The following is a 16,169-nucleotide window of genomic DNA, read 5'->3' as shown; positions in this document are numbered from 1 at the left end:
GTAACATAGTAAATGACGGCAGATAAAGACCTGAACGGTCCATCCAGTTTGCCCAAAAAGATAAACCCATTTTATATGGTATACAGTACTTTATATGTATACTCGAGTTTGATTTGTCCCTGCCTTTCTCAGGGCACAGACCATAAAAGTCTGCCCAGCACTGTTCCTGTACTAAATGTTCTGAAGCTAACATCGAAGCCCCTTAAAATTTACACTCCAGCCCCTCTATATTCAGGCACAATCAGGGCACAGACCATAGAAGTCCATCCTGCACCGGTTTTATTCTCCAAATACCAGCGTCGCCACCCAATCTCCACTAAGATTCCATTGATCCATTCCTTCTAAACAGGATTCCTTTGTGTTTATCCCACACATGTTTGAATTGCATCACCGTTTTCATCTCCACCACCTCCCGCGGGAGGGCATTCCACATATCCACCACCCTCTCAGTGAAAAAATACTTCCTGACATTAGTCCTGAGGCTGCCCCCCTTCAACCTCAATTCATGTCCTCTAGTTCTACCACCTTCCCGTCTCCGGAAAAGGTTCATTTGTGGATTAATACCTTTCAAATATTTGAACGTCTGTATCATGTCACCCCTGTTTCTTCTTTCCTCCAAGGTATACATGTTCAGGTCGGCAAGTCTCTCCTCGTACGGTTTGCAACGCAAATCCCATACCATTTTCGTAGCTTTTCTTTGCACAGCTTCCAGTCTTTTTACATCTTTAGCAAGATATGGCCTCCAAAACTGAACACAGTACTCCAAGTGGGACCTCACCAATGACTTGTAGAGGGGCATCAACACCTCCTTTCTTCTGCTGGTTATACCCCTCTCTATGCAGCCTAGCATCCTTCTGGCCACGGCCGTCACCTCGTCACATTGTTTCTTCACCTTCATATCCTCCGACACCAACACCCCAAGGTCTCTCTCCTGAGTCGAGCTTACTAATCTCTCCTCTCCTATTCGGTATCTCTCTTTTGGGTTTCTACACCCCAAATACATCACTCTGCACTTCTTGGCATTAAATTTTAACTAATTACTACTCTCGAAAACCACAAACTATAAAACAAACATTTATGTTTAAATCATTTTTATTAAGTTTCAAAGGAACAAGATCAAACAAACATTTAAACATACAGACTTTCAGTGATTGTGGTAAAACTGTGTGTTGTTTTTTTCTTTTTTAATATGCGAATAGTGCTCAGTGACAGGGCGTATCCCGCAGGACTAGCTGCCAGACCCTCGACCATTCTTCTAACATTTGGAGATCCCTTCTCATCATTTCTACTCCCTCCAGGGTATCCACTCTATTGGCTATTTTCATGTCATCCGCAAAAAGGCAAACCTTTCCTTCCAACCCTTCTGCAATATCTCCCACAAATACATTAAGCAGAATAGGCCCCAGCACCGACCCCTGAGGAACCCCACTGCTCACCATCCTTTCCTCCGAGCGCATTCCATTTACCACCACCCTCTGCCACCTGTCGGTCAACCAGTTTTCTATCCAGATCACCAATTTCAGTCCTAAGTTCAGCCCTTTCAGCTTATTCACGAGTCTTCTGTGGGGGACCGTATCAAAGGCTTTGCTGAAATCCAAGTAGATTACATCTAGTGCACGGCCTTCATCCATTTCTTTTGTCACCCAGTCAAAGAAGTCAGTAAGATTCGTTTGTCAGGATTTTCCTTTGGTAAACCATGTTGCTTTGGGTCCTGTAGCCTGTTGGTTTCTAGAAAGTTAACTATCCTTTCTTTCAGCAGTGACTCCATTATTTTTCCTACCACTGATGTGAGACTTACCGGTCTGTAGTTTCCCACTTCTTCCCTGTCTCCACTTTTGTGAAGAGGGACCACATCCGCTCATCTCCAATCACGCGGAACCTCTCCCGTCTCTAAAAATCTATTAAATAAATCTTTAAGATGTCCCACCAGGACCTCCCTGAGCTCCCTCAGTATCCTGAGATGCATCCCATCCGGCCCCATAGCTTTGTCCACCTTCAGATTCTCAAGCAGTTTATAAACTTCTTCTTCTGTAAACGGCACAGTATCCACTCCATTCCCAGTATCTACTCCATTCCATTCTTATAATAAATGATTTCTGAGCCTATCGTGGATTTATCCTCTAGGATTTTGTTCAAACCTCTTTTCAACTCTGTTGTTTGTTGCCTTAACCATGTCCTCTGACAACAGAGTCCACATCTTAATTATAAAATAGTGGGGTTTGTGTTAAATAAAGGGCCCTGTTTACTAAGGTGTGCTAATGTTTTTAGCGCTTGCTAAACGCTAGAGACATCCATATATTCCTATTGGTGTCTCTAGTGTTTAGCGTGTGATAAAATGCTAGCGTGGCTTAGTAAACAGGGCCCAAAGTGTGTTAAATCACATGCATGTTAATGATATTAATGTGGGTTACTAAATGAGTCCCTAAGTTTGTTTGCTGTCATCTTAGTGGTTGATGAGGTTGGCTATTCTCTGGGGAGGGGGGGGTTGTTTTAATTAATGCCTACTGTACCTTTATCTAACTTGCTTTGAGCTACCACTGAAAAGGGCATGAACCAAATCCAAATAAATAAAATAAAATCTAACTTATTCTAAGAGTTGTTAGTATTATTATCATCATAGGTCTTGGACCAGTGCAAGACTATTTGCACTCTAGATAAGAACATAAGAATAGCCATACTGGGTCAGACCAATGGTCCATCTAGCCCTGTAATCTGCTTCTAACTGTGGCCAATCTACGTCACAAATACTCAGCATAATGCCAAAAAGTAGCAAGATTCCATGCTATCAGTCCCCAGATATAAATAGTGACTTTCCCCGTGAGTATCTTAATAGCAGATTATGGACTTTTCCTTGAGAAGCCATCAGCCTTACATCACCCCCCTCTTTTTCCAGTTAACTCTCAGATCCCATGGCACTCCACTCCTGAGATTGATAAACCCAACAACAATAAGGGCAATTTCCAAAAACTATAAATGAGGGTAAATGGGCTATTTGGAAATTGGCTGCATTCCCTGTGCTGATGGCTCTTTTTTGTTTGTAATAAATGTTATTAAATTTTTGAAACTAAATATAGGAAAACTTTGATGAAATCAGAAAACTTTGATGAAATCAGAATATCCAGAATAGCTAATGACAAGTAATAAGCACAGTTATATGTTATGATGATTCTACTGAGACAGGCAGGGGAATGACTAGGACTCGCTTCTGATTGGCCTGTCAGGGATTGAGCTGACGTCTGAAGCAGCAGACGACAGAAGTCAGACCTATTTCAATTTACCTCTCCCTACAGCGAACGCTCTAGCGTTAATTCCTGTCAGCTGAGCTCTGGTTCTCTTACTCAGTCTGTGCTCGTGGCACAGTGCATATTTTCAGGAGTTTTGCTTGATCTCCTTTTGTCTGTGGTCTCCGTGTGTGTGTGTGTGTTCTGGTTGTAACCAGCATGTCCTTGATTGCTTCTCTGCAGTGCAGCTGGGTCTGTCTTCTGCCTCGCTGCTCCCTGCCTCTTTTAGGCAGCCTTTCTGTCCATGGTAAGCTCCTTATTGCTTTGTTTGTTTACGTTTCCCTTTACTCAGTGTTAACCCTTTATGTGCAGTGCTTGGTATTTACCTTCTGTGAGCCCTGCCTCTGTTAGGCAGCCTTTCTCTGGTGTCTGCCTTATCCCTTTCTGTACTCTTGTGTGCCTGCTTCTTTCCTGTCCTTGTTTGAAAGCAGCCTTTTTCTTCAGTCGTTTTTTCCCTGTTTAGCCATTCCTATGGAGCTTCGCTCTTGTAGATTCCGTGTCTATAGTGTCCCGTTCTGTCCCCAGGTTTCCCTTTTTCCCTGTGGGCTTTGCCCTCTGCTACCTGAGTTTCTGTGTAGCCTTTGTTTGTATTCTCTCCCTCTGGTTGTAAGCTGTATCCACCAGTTTTGTCTGTCACCCTTCCCTTTGTGTCACTGGCTGGCACTGTGTGCGTTGCTTGAGCTCCAGTCCCTTCAGGGACCCCTCGTTGTTCTTTTCCCTAGTGTATGATTCGGTTCCAGTTCGGCCTTGCGGCCTGTACGCTCGGACTCTATACGAGTGGTTCTGGATTGGCCTTGCGGCCCGCCTGAGTGGACTATCTCCCTTTTCTGGTGGTGCTTGTTGATTGTCCTGAGTGTGCGGGGCTTTGTAGCCAGTGGTATTGCTTAGCGCCTGTTTGGTCTACCCTAGGCCTTGGCCAAGGTCCTTCCTAAGCCTCGGCCTAGGCACAAGGGCTCATGAACAGATTAACATTATACAATCATATGTATACTTTTATGTAAAAATAAATATGTATTTTGATTAAAAATAAAAAACAAGTAATCAACTAACAAAAACTGTTAGTAAAAATCTGCCCAAGATGAGATATCCAAGGGTATTGCATCGCCATCAAGATTCTTTTTCAAATAGTACCATGATTTATAGTAAGTAATTATGAAAGCGAAAATAGACTATTGATGTAACGATTTAAGTACTATCATCCAATGTTACAAAACAGGAGGTGATGTTCACATTTAATAAAAAAAATAAACCCCTCCCCCCGTTTACTATGCCGCGCAGCAATGCCAATACAGCCCATTCAATTGAATGGGCTGTGTCGGCATTAGCACGCAGCTTAGTAAACGGGGATAATGTTATTTTCGATATAATTTTTGCACTTGGAAATTATAAAGGATAGTTTTTAATAAAAGGGTTCCATATTTCCTTGCGTAGGTAGTGTGCATCAAATTGAACCTACCACCGAGGTACCATGGGAGCCCGGCGGTAGTTCCGAAGTTGTGCACAGTTTCCCACGGTAGAAAATAATTTTCCATTTTCTACCATGGGGGCGCGTGCCTGGCAGTAATCGGCAACACGACCACATTGCTGCATGCTTTCTGATTACCATGGGATTAGTGCGTGAGCCCTTACCGCCTCCTAAATAAGTGGCAATAAGGGCTCAGGCACTAAAAAGCCATGTGCTAATTTTAATATTAGCACTCGACCTTTACTGCCCCATTTTTAAAAAGTCATTTTTCTTGCTGTGGTAAAAAGGGGCCCAGCGTGCACCAGTTTCACAAACCAAAATTAGAGTGGGCTACTTTTTACTGTGGCTTAGTAAAAGTGCCCATGTGATTTTTAGTTGAATACTTTTATTCTGCTTGGTGATAGGGAACATTTAAAAGAATATATATGTTTTCCCAGAAGGAATCATCCCTATTTTTTGTTTGTTTTTTTTCTCATGTAGACATATGCACTATGGTAATGTTTGAGATTTTATATAAACATTAATATAATTGTGATATCAATTTCTTTTGGTGTAACTTCCCAAAAAGTACTGTTTCCCAATTAATATATTGTATTTGTTCCTCAGCTGAAAATATTGATAAAAGGACAGGGAAGTACCAATAAGTTTTTCAATATCTTTTTGATAAAGTACAGTTTGATTGGAAAATAATGTAGAGAATATAATCAGTTTCCCTGATCTTAGCTGTTTTAATATATGGTCCCAATTCTCTGACAAATTGTTTAGCTGCGATGGGAGTGAATGGAGATAGGGATCTTGAGATATTGTTACATCTGTGCTCACCTCGCCCTCTGGTGGCCAGAACCAGTGGCTGCTATGAACTGCTATAGACTGTCTTGCTGTTCCTACCCGTTCCAGACTTCAGGCTAGTCCGGTCTGGATCTTCCAGACTGCCAGACTTACTCTTGTTTGTCCCTGATCAGCACCCGTAGCTGCCTGGTGATTGTTGCAGCTGAATCTCAACTGCTGGTGGGCTTATTAGCCATTTGGAAACTCTCTGCTTGGCCTTTGCATTACGTTTAAGGCCCTGGTATGTTGGTGCTTTTGCACTTCAGCCTGAGTTTGTTTCCTTGCTCTAGTTCTTGCCTGAAGTCTTGCCTGTTCTAGTAAGTCTATGTTTAGTTTAGGGTATTGCTTGTTTACTGTATTGTTTGTTTCCCAGTCTTGTGTCTTGTTTATATGTCTTTGCCTAGTTCTGGATTTATCTGGGTTTGTTCCCTGCTTCAGTGGCTGCTTGCAGCTTTCAGTTCAGTCTCCTGTCTAGCTGTGTTGGTTCCCCGTTTCAGTGGCTGCTCGCAGCTTTCAATCCTGTCCTTTAGCCTATCCTTTCCCTGCCTTGCTGTCCCTGTGCTGCCTAGCTGTTATCCCGTCCTGCCCTGTCCAGTAAGTCCTGCCGACCACCTGAAGCCTGGAGCTCAACTCTTGGTGAAAAGTGGCCAGGTGCAGGTGAAGCCTAACTGTTTGTCAGAGATCTGCCCTGTATCTAGTGTGGGGTGTTTTGCCTGCCACTGCCGCTCCTCAGCAGTGGCCCAAGGGCTCACACACCCAGTTTCCAGCTTTGAAAACGTGACAGATATGAGCTTTCCACAAATATTAATCTGTATATTAGTCAGAGACTTGATAAAAGGATGATCTGAAGATTTATTTAGTAAAACAGTGTCAAGATTGAACATTCTTGATCAAGGTTCCAAGATGGCGCTGTGACCGGACGCACCTGAGTTTGCTGCCGAAGAGACTCTTGTGTCCTCTGCTGATTTCGCTGCCTTTGAGGTCTCCTAGATGGGGAAACGAAGGGGGAAAGTCAGGGAGCATTCCTCGGCTCCCGGGGCATCCTTAGCGCTGCGACAGACGACCCTGCAGTTTCCTAGTCAGCAGCCGGGACCTCGGGGAACTTCGACCCCTTCTGCCGCTCTCGACGCATTGGCGTCGATTGAGAGCGCTAACGGGGCTTCCTTGAGCCCCGTAGAGCGCATTGCTCTGCCTCAACCCGGAAGGGAATTACTGACAGCCCAAGTAGGAACGGCGAACGGCGATGCTCAGCCTAACCTCCTCGAGGAAGGGTCTGCGGTGATAGAACACGTTTCCCAACCTAGAGAAGTACTTTTTCAAGCAGCCATACAGGTACTTCCACTGGATACCGTTTCAAAGCTATCTCAGGTTGGTGAACAGGCTCAATCCCTTCCTGGAATTTCTGGTGTGGTAAGACCTGCAATTGTGACCTTAGAGTCACTATGGGACATGGTGCATGATATTCAAATCTCCATGCAACCTACTTTAAAAAATAATACTGAAAATATAAGAACTCTTTCAGAAGCTGCGTTACTCCAAGCACAGGTAGCTGCACAACAGGCCACTAAAATGGAAAATTTGAATATTAAAATACAAGAGATGGTAAGTTTAGAGAATGCTTTGGTTAAAGATAATATTTTTCTTCATAAACGGACTGAATACCTTGAGAACCAGATTCGTAGGTTTAACCTTAGGTTCCTAAACTTCCCTAAGTCTCCTTTAATTTCACCTCTGGAAATGGTCAAGAAATATATCGTGGACATTCTTGGAATGGACAAAGACTCATTGCCCCCCATAACAAGGGCCTATTATATCTGGAACCCACAGGGAGACGGTCGAAATCTCCCAAGGGTGGGGGATGAAATGAATTTAACTTCATTCCTTGAGAGCTCACTGGAGATAATTACACAGAGGTCTACTATGCTTGTTACCTTTGTGTTGGAGCCTGATCGCAATGCTATACTGAGACTTTCTTTAAGACACTTAGAAAACTTGTTTATGGGTTCAAAGGTTCGTGTTTTTCCTGACCTTTCAAGGCCTACTCAGGTTAGACGCAGGGCTTTTTTAGAACTGCGTCCTAAAGCGTTGGCATTGGGGTTTAACTTTATGTTGCGTTTTCCTTGTATATGTAATTTGATGCTTGAGGGTAGTCAGTTTCAATTTGTAGACCCTAAACAGTTAAAGGAATTTCTAGATGCTAGGGTAGATATGAATGCTATGTGCCCCCCGTAAATAGCAGGCTGGGATCAGTAACCCCGAGATATGCAAAAGGTGGTTTTTCTTTTTATTGCTGTAAGTAATATAATTTCCTGTATCTTGGAACCAATTTCTTAAATTGTGGACGAACAGGCCTTAAATTTAATTTCTAGTTTTGTTATTTCCTTTTTAAATGCCTAATGCATATTCATAATTTGTTGTCAAATAATGATTAATACCAATAAAATAAAATTGAAAAAAAAAAGATTGAACATTCTTTCCTTAAGTATAAGAGGAGCAAAAATTAAAGCTTTTAATCTTAACAAGTGCGTGTGTTCAAATAATCGTTAGACAATCACCTAACTCTAGAAACTCATGCAAAAGCCATGATGAAGAAGATATTCAACATGATGTGGTACTGAAAAGAGTAAAACCATTCCTCCCCCAAACAACTTTCCACAATCTAGTACAATCCACAGTACTCACCCACGCTGACTACTGCAACAGCATCTTCATTGGTTGCAAAGCCCAAATCCTGAAAAAACTCCAAACCGCCCAAAACACGCTAGCCAGTTTCATTTTTGGTAAATCACGATTTGAAAGTGCAACACCACTCCAGGAAAAACTCCACTGGCTCCCTATCAAAGAGTGAATAAACTTCAAAGTCCACACATTGATCCACAAGATCCTCCATGGAGAATCTCCAAATTACATGACCAATCTAATCGACCTTCCAGCCAGGAACGGGTCCAAATCTTCTCGAACATTTCTCAATCTTCACCTCCCCAATTGCAAAGGTCTCAAATACAAAGCCTACTACACATCAAACTTCTCCGTTATAGGCAGCCAATTCTGGAACGCCATACCAAGATACATCCGAACAACCAGCGAACATCTACCCTTCCGGAAGCTGCTGAAAACATACCTCTTCAAACAAGCCTACCCAAACGACCCAACTTAATTTACAAACTTATTCCACACCACTAACATTAACCATAACCCATTCCTCCCCCCATATCTCTTCCTCTCATCCTTCTCTATACAATTGTGTTATCTATGGGATACTTTGTACCCATATATTGTGTTATCTCTGATATATTGTACCCATACATTGTAAGCCGCACTGAACCTGCTATCGAGCGGGAAAGAGCGGGGTATAAATGCTACAAATAAATAAATAAATTTTGTAGACATTTAAGACATGCTGGCCATTAGTATGTTTCTAAATTTGAGTTTCATAGGCCACCCATAGACTTTGGGAAAGCACCTGTCTCATATTTGAGTCTGTCTTTTTTTACCTTACCCGATAAAAGTTCTTTTACTTCTTTAAAGAAGGATCTTGATAGTAAAAATAGGTACAGTGGTGGAAATAAGTATTTGATCCCTTGCTGATTTTGTAAGTTTGCCCACTGACAAAGACATGAGCAGCCCATAATTGAAGGGTAGGTTATTGGTAACAGTGAGAGATAGCACATCACAAATTAAATCCGGAAAATCACATTGTGGAAAGTATATGAATTTATTTGCATTCTGCAGAGGGAAATAAGTATTTGATCCCCCACCAACCAGTAAGAGATCTGGCCCCTACAGACCAGGTAGATGCTCCAAATCAACTCGTTACCTGCATGACAGACAGCTGTCGGCAATGGTCACCTGTATGAAAGACACCTGTCCACAGACTCAGTGAATCAGTCAGACTCTAACCTCTACAAAATGGCCAAGAGCAAGGAGCTGTCTAAGGATGTCAGGGACAAGATCATACACCTGCACAAGGCTGGAATGGGCTACAAAACCATCAGTAAGACGCTGGGCGAGAAGGAGACAACTGTTGGTGCCATAGTAAGAAAATGGAAGAAGTACAAAATGACTGTCAATCGACAAAGATCTGGGGCTCCACGCAAAATCTCACCTCGTGGGGTATCCTTGATCATGAGGAAGGTTAGAAATCAGCCTACAACTACAAGGGGGGAACTTGTCAATGATCTCAAGGCAGCTGGGACCACTGTCACCACGAAAACCATTGGTAACACATTACGACATAACGGATTGCAATCCTGCAGTGCCCGCAAGGTCCCCCTGCTCCGGAAGGCACATGTGACGGCCCGTCTGAAGTTTGCCAGTGAACACCTGGATGATGCCGAGAGTGATTGGGAGAAGGTGCTGTGGTCAGATGAGACAAAAATTGAGCTCTTTGGCATGAACTCAACTCGCCGTGTTTGGAGGAAGAGAAATGCTGCCTATGACCCAAAGAACACCGTCCCCACTGTCAAGCATGGAGGTGGAAATGTTATGTTTTGGGGGTGTTTCTCTGCTAAGGGCACAGGACTACTTCACCGCATCAATGGGAGAATGGATGGGGCCATGTACCGTACAATTCTGAGTGACAACCTCCTTCCCTCCGCCAGGGCCTTAAAAATGGGTCGTGGCTGGGTCTTCCAGCACGACGACCCAAAACATACAGCCAAGGCAACAAAGGAGTGGCTCAGGAAGAAGCACATTAGGGTCATGGAGTGGCCTAGCCAGTCACCAGACCTTAATCCCATTGAAAACTTATGGAGGGAGCTGAAGCTGCGAGTTGCCAAGCGACAGCCCAGAACTCTTAATGATTTAGAGATGATCTGCAAAGAGGAGTGGACCAAAATTCCTCCTGACATGTGTGCAAACCTCATCATCAACTACAGAAGATGTCTGACCGCTGTGCTTGCCAACAAGGGTTTTGCCACCAAGTATTAGGTCTTGTTTGCCAGAGGGATTAAATACTTATTTCCCTCTGCAGAATGCAAATAAATTCATATACTTTCCACAATGTGATTTTCCGGATTTAATTTGTGATGTGCTATCTCTCACTGTTACCAATAACCTACCCTTCAATTATGGGCTGCTCATGTCTTTGTCAGTGGGCAAACTTACAAAATCAGCAAGGGATCAAATACTTATTTCCACCACTGTAGGTTGGTGAAGAGATATAAAAATTTGGGAAAGATTATAATTTTCAAGGTGTTTATCCTTCCTAGCCATGATATTGTGGTATCTTGCCACTTTTTAAGGTCCGTTTTGACTTGCGTTAGTAACTTCAAGACTTAAGATTATAACTCCAAGATTTAAATTTATAACTGCACATATGAGGTTGGCAAGGCCAGTTGTCAACTACTCTGTTTATGATGCACATAGGGAATTGCTCATCTGTGGGACGCTGGAATTTATACTGCTCTTAGGCACATCTAAGTGCCTTTGTAGGAGCAGCTGTAAATTCCTACATCTGGTCCCCTCCCTCATCATCCACTCTGCCATCCACTTCCTCCGCCCACCCCCAAAATTAGTAGGCCTCACCTGAGACCAGCACCCCTCACCATAGCAACCTCCAGCCCTTCCAGGCTCACCCCTATCCCCAGAAAACGTATTCACATAAAGAAGCACTTCCAGATGTTACTTCTGAATCTGCTTTCTTGTAGCTTTATATCAGCTTCCTTCCCTTTGAAAGTGGTTCAAATATTGATGCAGAAACTAACCCTTAAATCAGGGGTTCTAAATCCAGTCCTCGGGACACACCTAGCTCGTCAGGTTTACAGGATGCACACAATGAATATGCATGAGATAAATCTGCATACCATGGAGGTAGGGCATGCAAATCTATCTCATTCATAGTCATTGTGGGTGTCCTGAAAACCTGACTGGCTAGGTGTGTCCTGAGGACTGGGTTGAGAACCCCTGCCATAAACAAATCCTCAGTTAACAAACACATCTATCAGTGCCCAAGCCACTGGCTATGAAGAAAGACCATCTGTCGTTAACTAGCATAATTGGTGGATTTACACAAGGTGAAGGAAAATCCTGGGCCATAGATTTTTGTTTTTCTAATAAAGACAAGTTTGTCCAGCTGTACAGCTCTTATAATAAAATAGAATTAATGATAGTATTCTTTAAATATGCTTTAAATCTGTCATTTAAAATACAATGGATTGAATAGGATTGTTTGCACTTACATCGTGGGATATGAAAGGGAAACTGCCACATTTTATAACAAATTACCATTTTATTTGAACAAAAACTTGAATACAGAGAAACTTGGAGCAGGAGCAGCATTGTAGAAATGACGTCCAACCCAGAATAGGAACATCCAAGTCTGTCCATCACATATGGATGTCCATTTCTCGTGTATTTTAGAACAGAGTCTGCCCACATGAGAAGTGGAAGTCTGTGTGCTGGGGCAAAACAAGGATGTGGATGTCTCTGTGGCAGATTAGGAACATCCATATTATAAAATGAACACATAGCCATCCATTTGGAGCAGAGGAGTGGCTTAATGGTTAGAACAGTGGGCTAAGAACTAGGAGACCCAGGTTCAAATTCCAGCTATTTGTGACTTTTTTCTTTTAAATTGTGAGCCCTCCAGGCACAGAAAAATACATGTTGCTCCTGAATGTACAGCACTTCAATAGCCTTCAGGCCTGCAGGTGTCTTATACATTCAGGTACAGTAGGTATTTTTCTGTCCCTGGAGGGCTCACAGTTAAAAAAAAAAATTTCGCAAAGAGCTGAAGTGGGATTTGAACCTAGATCCTTTGTTTTTTAGGCCACTGCACTAACTGTTAGGCTACTCGTCAACCCTGTACAGTAAATTAAGAAATGTAATTAAAAAAAAAATTTAGTACTATGAACATCCATAGTTCCTGAAGCTGAAATCAGAGTTGATTTAAAAATTCATAACCCGCTCAATCTACCATTCTCAGTGGGGACCAACAGCACATACATACTAAGCATAGACATATAGCAAAATATTTTTTTTAATTAAAACACACAAATCCTGACATCCATATTTTGGCTCCTCCCTAGACCTGCCTAAAACATGATCAGAACACGCCCCCTTACCATAAGGATGTACTGCACTTTTACACATCCATATCCTGGCTTTATAAAATTGATTTGGATGCCCATGAATATGGATGTCTAAATGCCAGTTTTCAGACTTCCAAAACATGAGGAGAGCTTCAAATATAAGGACTTTAGTCACTTGAATATTCACTTTACGTTAGTTTCCAGTTATATCTACAATATGTGCCTAAAGTAATAAGGCCAATAGAGGGTCTGCAGGAGAAAGACAATGTAATTATGGATAACGTATGAATATAAGAATTGCCATATCAGGTCAGAACAAAGGTCCATCTAGGCCAGTACTCAGTTTCCAACAGTGACCAATCCAGGCCACAAGTGCCTGGCAAAATCCCAAAGAGTAGCAACATTCCATGCTACTGCCCCCAGGGATAAGCAGTGGTTTTCTTCATGTCTGTCTCAATAGCAGACTATTAGGCTCATTTTCGAAAGAGAAGGACGCTCGTCTTTTGACACAAATCGGAAGATGGGCGTCCTTCCTAGGGTCACCCAAATCGGTATAATCGAAAGCCGATTTTGGGCATCCCCAACTGCTTTCCGTCACAGGGATGACCAAAGTTCACTGGGGTTTGTTGGAGGCGTAGCAAAGGTGACCCATAATGGAAAAAATAGGGTGTCCCTGACGAGCACTTGGACAACTTTACCTGGTCCTGTTTTTTTTACGACCAAGGCACAAAAAGGTGCCCGAACTGACCAGATGACCACCGGAGAAAATCGGTGATGACCTCCCGTTATTCCCCCAGTGGTCACTAATTCCCTCCCACTCTCAAAAAAAAAATCTTTAAAAATATTTTTTGCCAGTCTTCAATGTCATACTCAGGTCCATCACAGCAGTATGCAGGTCCCTGGAGCAGTTTTAGTGGGTGCAGTGCACTTCAGGCAGGCGGACCCAGGCCCATTCACCCCCCTCCCCACACACACACCTGTTACACTTGTGGTGGTAAATGTGAGCCTCCAAAACCCACCACAAACCCACATCTAGGTGCCCCCCTTCACCTGTAAGGGCTATGGTAGTGGTGTACAGTTGTGGGTAGTGGGTTTTGGGGGGCTCAGCACACAAGGTAAGGGAGCTGTGTACCTGGGAGCAATTTGTAAAGTCCACTGCATTGCCCCCTAGGGTGCTTGGTTGGTGTCCTGGCATGTCAGGGGGATCAGTGCACTACGAATGCTGGCTCCTCCCATGACCAAAGGGCTTGCATTTGGTCGTTTCTGAGATGGGCGTCCTTGGTTTCCATTATCACCGAAAATCACAAACGACCTAAGGACGACCTAAATTTCAGGATTTGGGCGTCCCCGGCTGTATTATCGAAATGAAAGATGGACGTCCATCTTGTTTCGATAATACAGATTTCCCCGCCCCTCCATCCCTTTTGATTATGCCCCTCTAAGGATTTTTCTTCAAGGAACTTGTCCAAACCTTTTTAAATCCCAGATACTAATCCCAGATACATCAACCGCTGTTATCACATCCTCTAGCAACGAGTTCCAGAGCTTAACCATTCAGTGAAAAAATATTTTCTTCTATTTGTTTTAAAAGTATTACTATGTAACTTCATGGAATGTCCCTTCATCTTTGTATGTTTTTAAAGTGTAAACAATCAGTTCACAATTACATGTTCTACTCCAGTGCTTCCCAAATCCAGTCCTGGAGTACCCCTTGCCAGTCAGGCTCTCAGGATATCCACAATGAATATGCATGAACTTGATTTGCATACACTGCCTCCATCATATACAAATCTCTTTCACGCATATTCATTGTAGATATTCTGAAAACCTGACTGGCAAAGGGTACTCCAGGGCCAAACTTGGGAAACACTGTTCTGCTCCACTCAGGTTTTTGTAGACCTCTATTGTATCCCCCTCAGCCTTCTCTTCTCCAAGCTAAACAGCCCTAACTTCATAGGTGCCCCATATAGGAGGCTAAGCCTCCCCAGCCCAACCGTGACCTTCCCCTGGCTGCTGCCCCCACAAGTGCAGGGCTGGCGCAGCGCTGCAGCCAGGCAGCTCTCCGACGGTCCCTCCTTCCTTCCCGCTCTCAGCTCCCTGACCAGCCCTCCTCCTCTCCGTTCCTCCCTCCTCTTCTCCCGCACGTGCGTGTGTTTTAACCCTTTTACTTTCCGTGGCCACAACGTCAGTGATGAAGAAGGCACTGCGGGCTTGCCTCCAGCTTCTCCCTTCCCTCTTCACACAGTGTCCCGCCTTCTGCAATGATGCATTTCCTGTTTCCACGAGGGTGGGACACTGTGTGAAGAGGGAAGAGAGAAGCTGGAGTCAAGCCTGCAGTGCCTTCTTCACTGACGTCACTGCCATGGAGAGTAAAAGGGTTAAACGCATTGGGGGGGCAGGAAGGAACGGAGAGGAGGGCTGTCGGGGAGCTGAGGGAGGGCAGGGAGAATTGCTGGACATGGATGGGAGGGGAGGGCAGGGGGAGAGAACAGATCACTGGACATGGAGGGGAGGGCAGGGGGAGAGAACAGATCGCTGGACATGGAGAGAAGAGGAGGGCAGGGGGAGAGAACAGATCGCTGAAGGGGAGGGCAGGGGGAGAGAACAGATCGCTGGAGAGGAGGGGAGGGCAGGGGAGAGAGGAGAATTGCTGGCCATGGATGGATGGAGGGGAGGGCAGGGGAGAGAGGAGAATTGCTGGGCATGGATGGAGGTGGCAGGGGAGAGAGGAAATTTGCTGAAGATGGCTGGAGGAGCGGGCAGGGGAGAATGGAGACGGGCAGGGGAGAATGGAGAGTTGCTGGACATGGATGGATGGAGGGGGCAGCAGGGGAGAATGAAGAGTTCCTGGACATGGATGGAGGGGAGGGCAGGGGAGAGAGGAGAATTGCTGGACAGGGATGGATGGAGGGGGCAGGGGAGAGAGAGGACATTTGCTGGATATGGGTGGATGGAGGAGAGGGCAGGGGAGAATGGAGAGTTCCTGGACATGGATGGAGGGGAGGGCAGAGGAGACAAAAGAATTGCTGAACATGGATGGATGGAGGGGGCAGGGGAGAGAGAGGAAATTTGCTGGATATGGATGGATGGAGGGGAGGGCAGAGGAGAGGAGAATTGCTGGACATGGATGGATGGATGATTGGGGCAGGGGAGAGAGGAAATTTGCAGGATATGGGTGAATGGAGGAGAGGGCAGGGGGAGAATGGAGAGTTCCTGGACATGGTGGGAGGGGAGGGCAGGGCAGGGGAGAGAGGAAATTTGCTGGATATGGATGGATTGAGGAGAGGGCAGGGGAGAATGGAGAGTTGTTGGACATGGATAGATGGAGGGGAGGGAAGTCAGGAAGGAGATGCACATGGATGAAGGGGAGGGAAGAGAGGAGAAATGCTGGACATGGATGGAGTGGAGGACAGGGAAGAGAGGAGAAATGTTGGACAAAGATGGAGGGAAGGAAAGACAAAGGAAGGAGATGCACATGGCTGGAGGGGAGGGAAGAGAAGAGAGGAGAGGAGAAATGCTGGACATGCATGGAGTGGAGTGGAGTGGAGGGCAGGGAAGAGAGGA

This window comes from Microcaecilia unicolor, chromosome 1 (genome assembly GCF_901765095.1).
Source record: "Microcaecilia unicolor chromosome 1, aMicUni1.1, whole genome shotgun sequence".
Taxonomy (NCBI): domain Eukaryota; kingdom Metazoa; phylum Chordata; class Amphibia; order Gymnophiona; family Siphonopidae; genus Microcaecilia; species Microcaecilia unicolor.
Note: the sequence above shows the minus strand (reverse complement) of the source record.